The sequence below is a fragment of the Phocoena phocoena genome, chromosome 10 (genome assembly GCF_963924675.1).
Source record: "Phocoena phocoena chromosome 10, mPhoPho1.1, whole genome shotgun sequence".
Lineage (NCBI taxonomy): Eukaryota > Metazoa > Chordata > Mammalia > Artiodactyla > Phocoenidae > Phocoena > Phocoena phocoena.
Window position 1 is genome coordinate 82,805,984 of NC_089228.1, and position 9,881 is coordinate 82,815,864.

General features: G+C 44.0%; 1 pseudogene; it reads left to right on the plus strand.

Moving 5' to 3' along the window:
- Nucleotides 1–1,019, plus strand: LOC136129662 (cysteine-rich protein 1 pseudogene; annotated as a pseudogene).
- The last annotated feature ends 8,862 nt before the right edge of the window (nucleotides 1,020–9,881 follow it).

Below are 9,881 nucleotides of genomic sequence, written 5' to 3' on the forward strand. Positions count from 1 at the left end.
ATGGCAGAGGTGCCTGCACCACCCCAGCTACCAACGCCCCCCTCTTCCCCTGTGGTTCAGGGAATCCTGGACACGAGGGAAGAGCCCACTATCCCAGGTCACCGGGCAGTGATGCCAGTGGCACAGGCAGCAACAAGGCAGCAAAATCCCTGGAGGCACAAGAAGCAATAAGAGGGCACGGGACCACACCCCTGATGGGGGGTGGAAAGTGCCAACTCTCCCAAGCAGGTAACACAGGTAGGAGAACCCCAAACCTGTGCTCTAGCGCCACCTCCTGGAAGAGAAGAGAAAAGCCTCTGCTCTCTAATTTGTTGAATGGTTAGAATGAAGCAGAAAAGTGCTCCCCACTTCACCAGTGCTGGCAGAGGAACAGCACAGCAAGCACACGAAGAACCACAGTGACACTGCATCACGAAAGGTAAAGGACAGTTCTCCAGAAACCAAACTTAAGGTCATGGAATACTGTGACATAACTGATAGCGATTTCAAAACAGCTCATGAGGAAACGCCACAAGCTACAAGAAAATTCAGAAAGGCAGTATAACGAGCTCAGGAATACTATGAATGAACAGAAGGAATACTTTACCAAAGACATTGAAACTCTAAGCAAAACTATATAATTTCAGTGTACGCACTTTCAGTGGCGCACTTTCTTTAAATTGATACCTAAATATTTTATCCTGATGCTATTATAAATTGAATTAAAACGTATTCATTTTCCGAGTCCCGCGCTCCGGTGTGCTCCCGCCCGCCCAGCCACCCGCCCCGGACCCGGCGCCACCGTGCCCAAGTGCCCCAAGTGTGACGAGGAGGTGTACTTGGCTGAGCGGGTGACCTCCTGGGGAAGGACTGGCATGACCTTGCCTGAAGTGTGAGAAATGTGGAAAGACGCTGACCTCGGGGCGAGGGGACACACTGAGCACGAAGGCAAGCCCTATTGCAACCAACCCTGCTACTGGGCCATGTTCGGACCCAGAGGCTTTGGGCGCGGTGGAGCGGAGAGTCACACTTTCAAGTAAACCCAGGTTTTGGAGACCCCATCCCCGGCTGCCCCCGGGGCCGCGGCCCTCTAGACCGATGGCGGGCCTTCTCCACAGGCACCTGGGGCTGTCCTGTAGACCCCCATGCCCTCAATAAACCCGTATGCTTGGAAGAAAACAAAAGAAAACACATTCATTCATTTTCCTAATTTTATATTTCTGGCACAGAACTCTTAAAATCCTTCGAATTTCCTAAGTGATGAGAGCCACAGAGGTGTGTTTTGTTATGTTAAAGGTTGGCTTTTGGACTGAACCTCAGGATGGGGGCTGGTTACCAGGAGAAGCAACCATGTTAATAGGCAGTTGGAATTTCCGGTACCACCCCATCCCCCATGTCCTGGGAGCCGAGAGGGGCTGGAGGTTTCACCTACTGCAATGGCCCATGATGTAATCAATCATGCCTATTTAATGAAGCCTCCATAACACCCCAAAATGATGAGGTTCAGAGAGTCTCCACGCTGGTGAATACACGGAGATTTGGGGAGAGTGTCCCGATCTGAGAGGACACGGAAGCTCCACGCCCTTCCCACACACTTGCCCTTCGTGTCTCCTCCGTCTGGCTGTTCCAGAGTTACATCCAATAGTCTAGTAAGGAAAGTGTTCCTTTGAGCTCCGTGAGCCGCTCTAGAAAATTAATCAAACCCGAGTGGGGGATCATTAGAACATCCAATCTGTAGCCAGTCGGTCAGAAACACAGGTGACAACCTGGACTCGAGATTGGCATCTTAAGGAGGGGGCGGGCGTGCAGGAATGAGCACTTACATGTGGGGTTAGACGGTGCCCGCGGTAGAGTCAGAGTTGAGTGAATGGGGTCGCAGGGGAAATCCAAATATGGGAATATTGTAATCTGATGATCGCAATATTAATGGTAAAGAAAGAAGGATGGGAGGGTGGGAGAAAAAGCCTGGGTTTTGCCTGCAATCATCTGTCTCCTGCTACATAGAATGGCCAGCCTGGGAGAGATGGGAGAGCTCCAGAAAAGAGAAGGAAACAATAGTTTTACCCACTGTAATCTCACACCTTCCCCCAAGGAGCTGAAATAGACACTGTTTGATTTCACCCCTCCCTTCCTGGAATTTTAGACAAAGCTTCAAGGAAGTAATTGGTGTCGACCTGTGCAGGTGTACCGCGTCTTATTGCATTTTGAAGATACTGCATTTTTTACTAATTGAAGGTTTGTGCCAACCCTGCGGTGAGCAAGTCATCAGCGCCACTTTTCCAACAGCATTTGCTCACTTCATGTCTCTGTGTGTTGGGCTGCACCCCGCAGGCCTACAAGGCCTGTGCTTGCCCAGCTTCAAGACAGAAGAAAGGCTCGGAGTCAGCAACAGAGGCGTCAGTGGTGTAATGGATGGGGAAGCTTACACGTCTGAAGCTAGATCCTGGAGCGAGACCCCACCGTGTGCGGGGGCCAGGGGTATATTACCAGTTACAGGGGAATTGACGTCAGGTGGGCTCATTAGTTACCAGGGAAACCAGTAGAGGGCACACCCCTCACATCCTCCCTGATAAGAACAATCACTAGCTAGGGCTAGGGGCAAGTATGTAGGAGGTCAGTCATGTGGGTAGTGTGTAGCTGTGAAGCAGGCCTTGGTCGGACAGGGCATGTACAAGAGAACAAGAGAACAGCCATCCTGAGTGGCCTGACCATACACTGTATCAGAGTTTGGTAATTCTCACAATATCTCAAACTTTTCATTATTATCATATTTATTATGCTGGTCTGTGATCAGTGATCTTTGATGTTATTATTGTAATTGTTTGAGGGCACCAGGAACCACTCCCATAGAAGACAACAAACTTATGGATAAATCTGTGTGTGTTCTGACTGCTCCACCGACCAGACGTTCCCTCATCTCTCTACCTCTCCTCAGGCCGCCCGATTCCCTGAGACACAACAACATGGAAATTAAGCCAGTTAAAAACCGTGCAATGGCTTCTAAATGATCAAGTGAAAGGAGAGTAGCATATGTTTCACTTTAAATCAAAAGCTAGAAATGATTAAGCTGAGTGAGGAAGGTCAAAAGCCTAGATAGGCTGACCGCTAGGCCTCTTGCACCAAACAGTTAGCCAAGTTGTGAAAGCAAAGGAGCAGTTCTTGAAGAAAATAAATCGTGCTACTCCAGTGAGCACACAGACTGGCAAGAATGCAAAACAGCCTTATCGCTGATATGGGGAAAGTTTTAGTGCTCTGAATAGAAGATCAAACCACCCACAACATTCTCTTCAGCCAAATTCCAAACCACAGCAAGGCCCTAACTCTCCTCAAATCTATGAAGGCCGAGAAGGTGAGGAGCTGGAGAAGAAAAGTGTAAAGCTAGCAGAGGTTGGTTCATGAGGTTTAAGGAAAGAAGCCGTCTCTGTAACATGGAAATGCGAGGTGAAGCAGCACTGCTGACGTAGAAGCTGCAGCAAGTTATCCAGAAGGTCTAGCTAAGACCATCAATGAAGGCGGCTACACTAAATAACAAATTTTCTGTATAGATGAAACAGCCTTCTATTGGAAGAAGATGCCATCTAGGACTTCCATAGCTAGAGAGGAGAAGTCAATGCCTGGCTTCAAAACTTCAAAGGCCAGGCTGACTCTCTTGTTAGGGGCTAATGCAGCTGGTGACTTAAACTTGAAGCCAGTGCGTATTTTCCATTCCTCAAATCCCAGGCCCTTTAAGGTTTATGCTAAATCTACTCTGCCTGTGATCTGTAAATAGAACAGCAAAGCCTAGATGAGAGCACATCTGTTTACAACATGGTGGACTAAATATTTTCAGCCCACTATTGAAACTTATTGCTCAGAAAAAGATTCCTTTCAAACTATTACTGTTCATTGATGATGCACTTGGTCACCCAAGAGCTCTGATGGAGATACACAATGAGACTTTCCCTTCTCTTCTGCTTTCCCTGGTTGCTCATGGACCAATGACATGGTCTTAGGTATGTTGGGTCATGCTGATAAGGGCAACATCCCAGGGACAGCAGCTTCACTGTATTCTCTTTATTACAAATGAGTCACTAGGTCCACCTTATACTCCAAAGGTGGGAATTACACAAGTGCATGAACACCAGGAGATGGGAATCACATCTCAGAAGTGTGCTCACCACAAGGGGGGCTCTGGCAACCACCTGTAAGTGTGGCATCTCACAGGGCTGATAGCCAGTAGTGCAGAGATCAGAGCTGAGGTCCAAGGGATTTTGTGTTCATCCCACAGGAATACAGCACAAAATTGTGATCCCAGAAATGTAGCCCAGTCTTCTTGGTAATTTGGGGAATGGAGGAGGCAAAAGGCTAGGTAGAAATATAAAGGAGAGGAAATAAAAGGACACCCAGCGGTTCTAATAGTTAATGTTCTCACTTATTTTCTTATGGTTCTGAGAATTTGTGAAAGTCTTTTTGTTTAATAGTTACATGGTTTAATAATCAGCATGACCTTAAATAACTTAGGAAATATAATGAACCGAGAGATGAGGAAATCACATGACCCAGGCCTGACAAGTCAGGTTACCACGTTGTACCACATCCACCTAGCAACAGGGATTGGTCCAAGGGTAGTCTTTCCTCTCCAGTAGTTTAGGTATGGTCAGTGTGAGAAAGATGTTTATCTTTCTGCTGAAGTTGTGAAAGTGGGTAATGTGAAGGGGTTAGAGATCATATTGTCTGTCTTCCCCAGGAACAGTGAAAGAGAAGAGAAATTGAGGTCTGATGACAAATTTGAGTCTCCGGGTCCATTCATGTCTCTAATTGGCCTCACCCCTGGCCTTCCCCGGTAAATCAGCATGTTAAACCTCTCTTGCCAAAGCTAGATTCATTCCAGTTTTGTTAACTTGTAAGTGAAAGAGTCCTCTCACAAGAAGGCAGACTTTTCTGTGATGCTGGGTATTTAGATAACACTTGTTCACATGTTATTAAGACTTTATTTTTGTAGAGTAGTTTTAAGTGCACAGCAAGATTGAGGGGGATATACAGAGATTTCCCATATACCCCCTGACCCCATACATGCATAGCATGCCCCATTATCAATGTCCCCTGCAGAGTGGTGCGTTTTTTACAACTGATGGACCTACACTGACACATCATCATCACCCACAGTCCATAGTTTATATTATGATTCACTCTTGGAACTCTACATTCTGTGGGTTTGGACAAATGTATAGGAACATGTGTCCATTATTGTAGTATCAGACAGAGTGTTTCACTACCCTAAAATACCTCTATTTTCTGCCTACTAAAATAGGTAAAATACTACCTATTTTTCTCCCAGTCTGTGTCTTGTCTTCTCATTCTCTTGACATTGCCTTTCTGTGAGCAGATATTATTAATTTCAATGAAGCCCAGCTTATCACTTGTTTCTTTTATGGATTGTGTCTTTGGTGTTTTATCTAAAAAGTCACTGCCATACTCTAGGTAATCTAGGTTTCCTCCTATGTTACTTCTAGGTGTTTTACACTTTTGCATTTTACCTTTAGGTCTGTGGTCCATTTTGATTTAATTTTTGTGAAGGGTGTAAGGTCTGCATCTAGATTCGTTTTATTGTTTATTAGGTTTTTTTTGCATGTGCATGTCCAGCTGTCCCAGCCCCATTTTTCTTTTGAACATCTTTATTGGAGTATAATTGCTTTGCAATGCTGTGTTAGTTTCTGCTGTGTACCAAAGTGAATCAGCTCTATGTATACATAGATCCCCATATCGCCTCCCTCAAGCTTACCTCTGGGCTTTCTATCTTGTTCCATTGATCTATGATTCTGTTTTTGTGCCAGTACCATATTGTCTTGATTACTGTAGCTTGTAGCATAGTCTGAATCTGGGAGTCTGATTCCTCCAGCTCCGTTTTTTCCCCTCAAGACTGCTTTGGCTATTGGGGGTCTTTTGTGTCTCCATAGAAATTTTAAGATGTTTTGTTCTAGTTCCGTAAAAAATGCCATTGGTAATTTGATAGGGATTGCATTGAATCTCTAGATTGCTTTGGGTAGTATAGTCATTTTCAAAATATTGATTCCTCCAATCCAAGAACATGGTATATCTCTCCACCTGTAAGCATCATCTTTAATTTATTTCATCAATGTCTTATAGTTTTCTGCATACAGGTCTTTTCTCTCCCTAGGTAGGTTTATTTCCAGGTAGTTTATTCTTTTTGTTGCAATGGTAAATGGGAGTGTTTCCTTAATTTCTCTTTCAGATTTTTGATCACTAGTGTATAGGAATGCAAGAGATTTCTGTGCATGAATTTTGTATCCTGTAACTTTACCAAATTCATTGATTAGCTCTAGTAGTTTTCTGGTGGCATCTTTAGGATTCTCTATGTATAGTATCCTGTCATCGACAAACAGTGACAGTTTTACTTCTTGTTTTCCAATTTGTATTTCTTTTTCTTCTCTGATTGCCGAGGCTAGGACTTCCAAAACTATGTTGAATATAGCAGTGAGAGTGGACATCCTTGTCGTTTTCCTGATCTTAGAGGAAATGCTCTCAGTTTTTCACCATTGAGAATGATGTTTCCTGTGGGTTTGTCGTATATGGTCTTTATTATGTTGAGGTAGGTTTCCTCTATGCCCACTTTCTGGAGAGTTTTTCTCATAGGTGGGTGTTGAATTTTGTCAAAAATTTTTCTGCATCTATTGTGATGATCATACGGTTTTGATTCTTCAATTTGTTAATATGATGTATCACATTGATTTAATCTCATAGCGTTGTGGTCAGAAAAGATGCTTGATATGATTTCAATTTTGTTCAATTTACTGAGGCTTGATTTGTGACCCAAGATGTGATCTCTCCTGGAGAATGTTCCATGAGCACTTGAGAAGAAAGTGTAACCTGCTGTTTTTAGATGGAATGTCCTATAAATATCAATTAAATCTATCTGGTGTATTGTGTTATTTAAAGCTTTTGTTTCCTTATTTATTTTCATTTTGGATGATATGTTCATTGGTGTAAGTGAGGTGTTAAAGTCCCCCACTATTATTGTGTTACTGTCGATTTCCTCTCTTACAGCTGTTAGCAGTTGCCTTATTTATTGAGGTGCTCCTATGTTGGGTGCATATATATTTATAATTGTTATATCTTCTTCTTGGATTGATCCCTTGATCATTATGTATTGTCCTTCCTTGTCTCTTGTAACATCCTTTATTTTAAAGTGTATTTTATCTGATATGAATATTGCTACTCCAGCTTTCTTTTGATTTCCATTTGCATGGAATATGTTTTTTCCATCCCCTCAATCTCAGTCTGTATGTGTCCCTAGGTCTGAAGTGGGTCTCTTGTAGACAACATATATATGGGTCTTGTTTTTGTATCCATTCAGCAAGTCTGTGTCTTTTGGTTGCAGCATTTAATCCATTCACATAATTATTGATTTGTATGTTCCTATGAGCATTTCTTAATTGTTTTGGGTTTGTTTTTGTTGGTCCTTTTCTTCTCTTGTGTTTCCCACTTAGAGAAGTTCCTATTGCCTTTGTTGTAGAGCTGGTTTGGTGGTGCTGAATTCTCATAGGTTTTGCTTGTCTGTAAAGCTTTTGATTTCTCCATTGAATCTGAATGAGATCATTGCCCGGCAGAGTAATGTTGGTTGTAGGTTCTTCCCTTTCATTACTTTACCTATATCATGGCACTCCCTTCTGACTTGCAGAGTTTCTGCTGAGAAATCAGCTCTTAACATTATCGGAGTTCCCTTGTATGTTATTTGTCGTTTTTTCCTTGCTGCTTTCAATAATTTTTCCTTGTCTTTAATTTTTGCCCGTTTGATTACTATGTGTATCGGCATATTTCTCCTTGGGTTTATCCTATATGGGACTCGCTGCTCTTCCTGGACTTGGGTGGCTATTTCTTTTCCCATGTTAGGGAAGTTTTCGACTATAATCTCTTCAAATATTTTCTGGGGTCCTTTCTCTCTCTCTTCTCCTTCTGGGACCCATATAATGCGAATGTTGTTGCGTTTAATGGTGTCCCAGAGGATTCTTAGGCTGTCTTCATGTCTTTGCATTCTGTTTTCTTTATTCTGTTCTGCGGCAGTGAATTCCACCATTCTGTCTTGCAGGTCACTTATCTGTTCTTCCGCCTCAGTTCTGCTATTGATTCCTTCTAGTGTAGTTTTCATTTCAGTTATTGTATTTTTCATCTCTGTTTGTTGTTCTTTAATTCTTCTATGTCTTTGTTAAACATTTCTTGCATCTTCTTGATCTTTGCCTCCATTCTTTTTCTGAGGTCCTGGACCATCTTCACTATCATTATTCTGAATTCTTTTTCTGGAAGGTTGCCTATCTCTACTTCATTTAGTTGTTTTTCTGGGGTTTTATCTTGTCCCTTCATCTGGTGCATAGCCCTCTGCCTTTTCGTCTTGTCTATCTGTGAATGTGGTTTTTGTTCCACAGGCTGCAGGATTGTAGTTCTTGTTTCTGCTGTCTGCCCTCTGGTGGATGAGGCTATCTAAGAGGCTTGTGCAGGTTTCCTGATGGGAGGGAGTGGTGGTGGGCAGAGCTGGGTGTTCCTCTGGTGGGCAGAGCTCAGTAAAACTTTAATCTGCTTGACTGCTGATGGGTGGGGCTAGGCTCCCTCCCTGTTGGTTGTTTGGCCTGAGGCAACACAACACTGGAGACTATCTGGGCTCTTTGGTAGGGATAATGGCAGACTCTGGGAGGGCCCACGCCAAGGAGTACTTGCCAGAACTTCTGCTGCCAGTGTTCTTGTCCCCACGGTGAGCCACAGCCACCCCCCGCCTCTCCAGGAGGCCCTCCAACACTAGCAGGTAGGTCTGGTTCAGTCTCCTCTGGGTTCAAGGCTCCTTCTCCTGGGTCCCGATGTGCACACTACTTTGTGTGTGCCCTCCAAGAGTGCAGTCTCTGTTTCCCCCAGTCCTGGCAAAGTCCTGCAATCAAATCCCACTAGCCTTCAAAGTCTGTTTCTCTAGGAATTCCTCCTCCCGTTGCCGGAACCCCAGGTTGGGAAGCCTGACGTGGGGCTCAGAACCTTCACTCCAGTGGGTGGCCTTCTGTGGTATAAGTATTCTCCAGTCTGTGAGTCACCCACCCAGTGGTTATGGGATTTGATTTTGCTGTGATTGTGCCCCTCCTACCATCTTATTGTGGCTTCTCCTTTGTCTTTGGATGTGGGATATCTTTTTTGGTGAGTTCCAGTGTCTTCCTGTCACTGTTTGTCCAGCAGCTAGTTGTGATTTTGGTGTTCTCACAAGTGGGAGTGAGAGCATATCCTTCTACTCTTCCATCTTGGTTCAGGCTCTGTATGACTTCTAATATTCTAAATTTGTTAAGGTGGGGACTTCCCTGGTGGTGCAGTGGTGAAGAATCCGCCTGCCAATGCAGGGGACACGCGTTCGATCCCTGGTCTCGGAACATCCCACATGCCGAGAAGCAAGTAAACCCGTGCGCCACAACTACTGAGCCTGCGCTCTAGAGCTCGTGAGCCACAACTATTGAAGCTTCTGTGCTTAGAGCCCGTGCTCTGCAACAAGAGAAGCCACCACAAGGGGAAGCCTGCACAACACAACAAAGAGTAGCCCCCGCTTGCTGCAACTTGAGAAAACCCGCGCATAGCAAAGAAAACCCAACGCAGCCAGAAATAAACTAAATTTATTAAAAAAATTTTTTGTTAAGGTGTGTTTTATGGCCCAGAATGTGGTCTATCTTTGTAAATGTTTAATGTGAGCTTGAGAAGACTGTGTATTCTTCTGTTGTTGGCTGAAGTAAGTCTATAGATATTGATTATATCTAGTCGATTGATAGTGTTTTGAGTTCAATTATGTCCTTACTGATTTTATGCCTGCTTGCTCTGTGCATTTCTGAGAGAGGGATGTTGAAGTCTCCAACTAAAAGAGTGGATTCATCTATTTCTCTTAT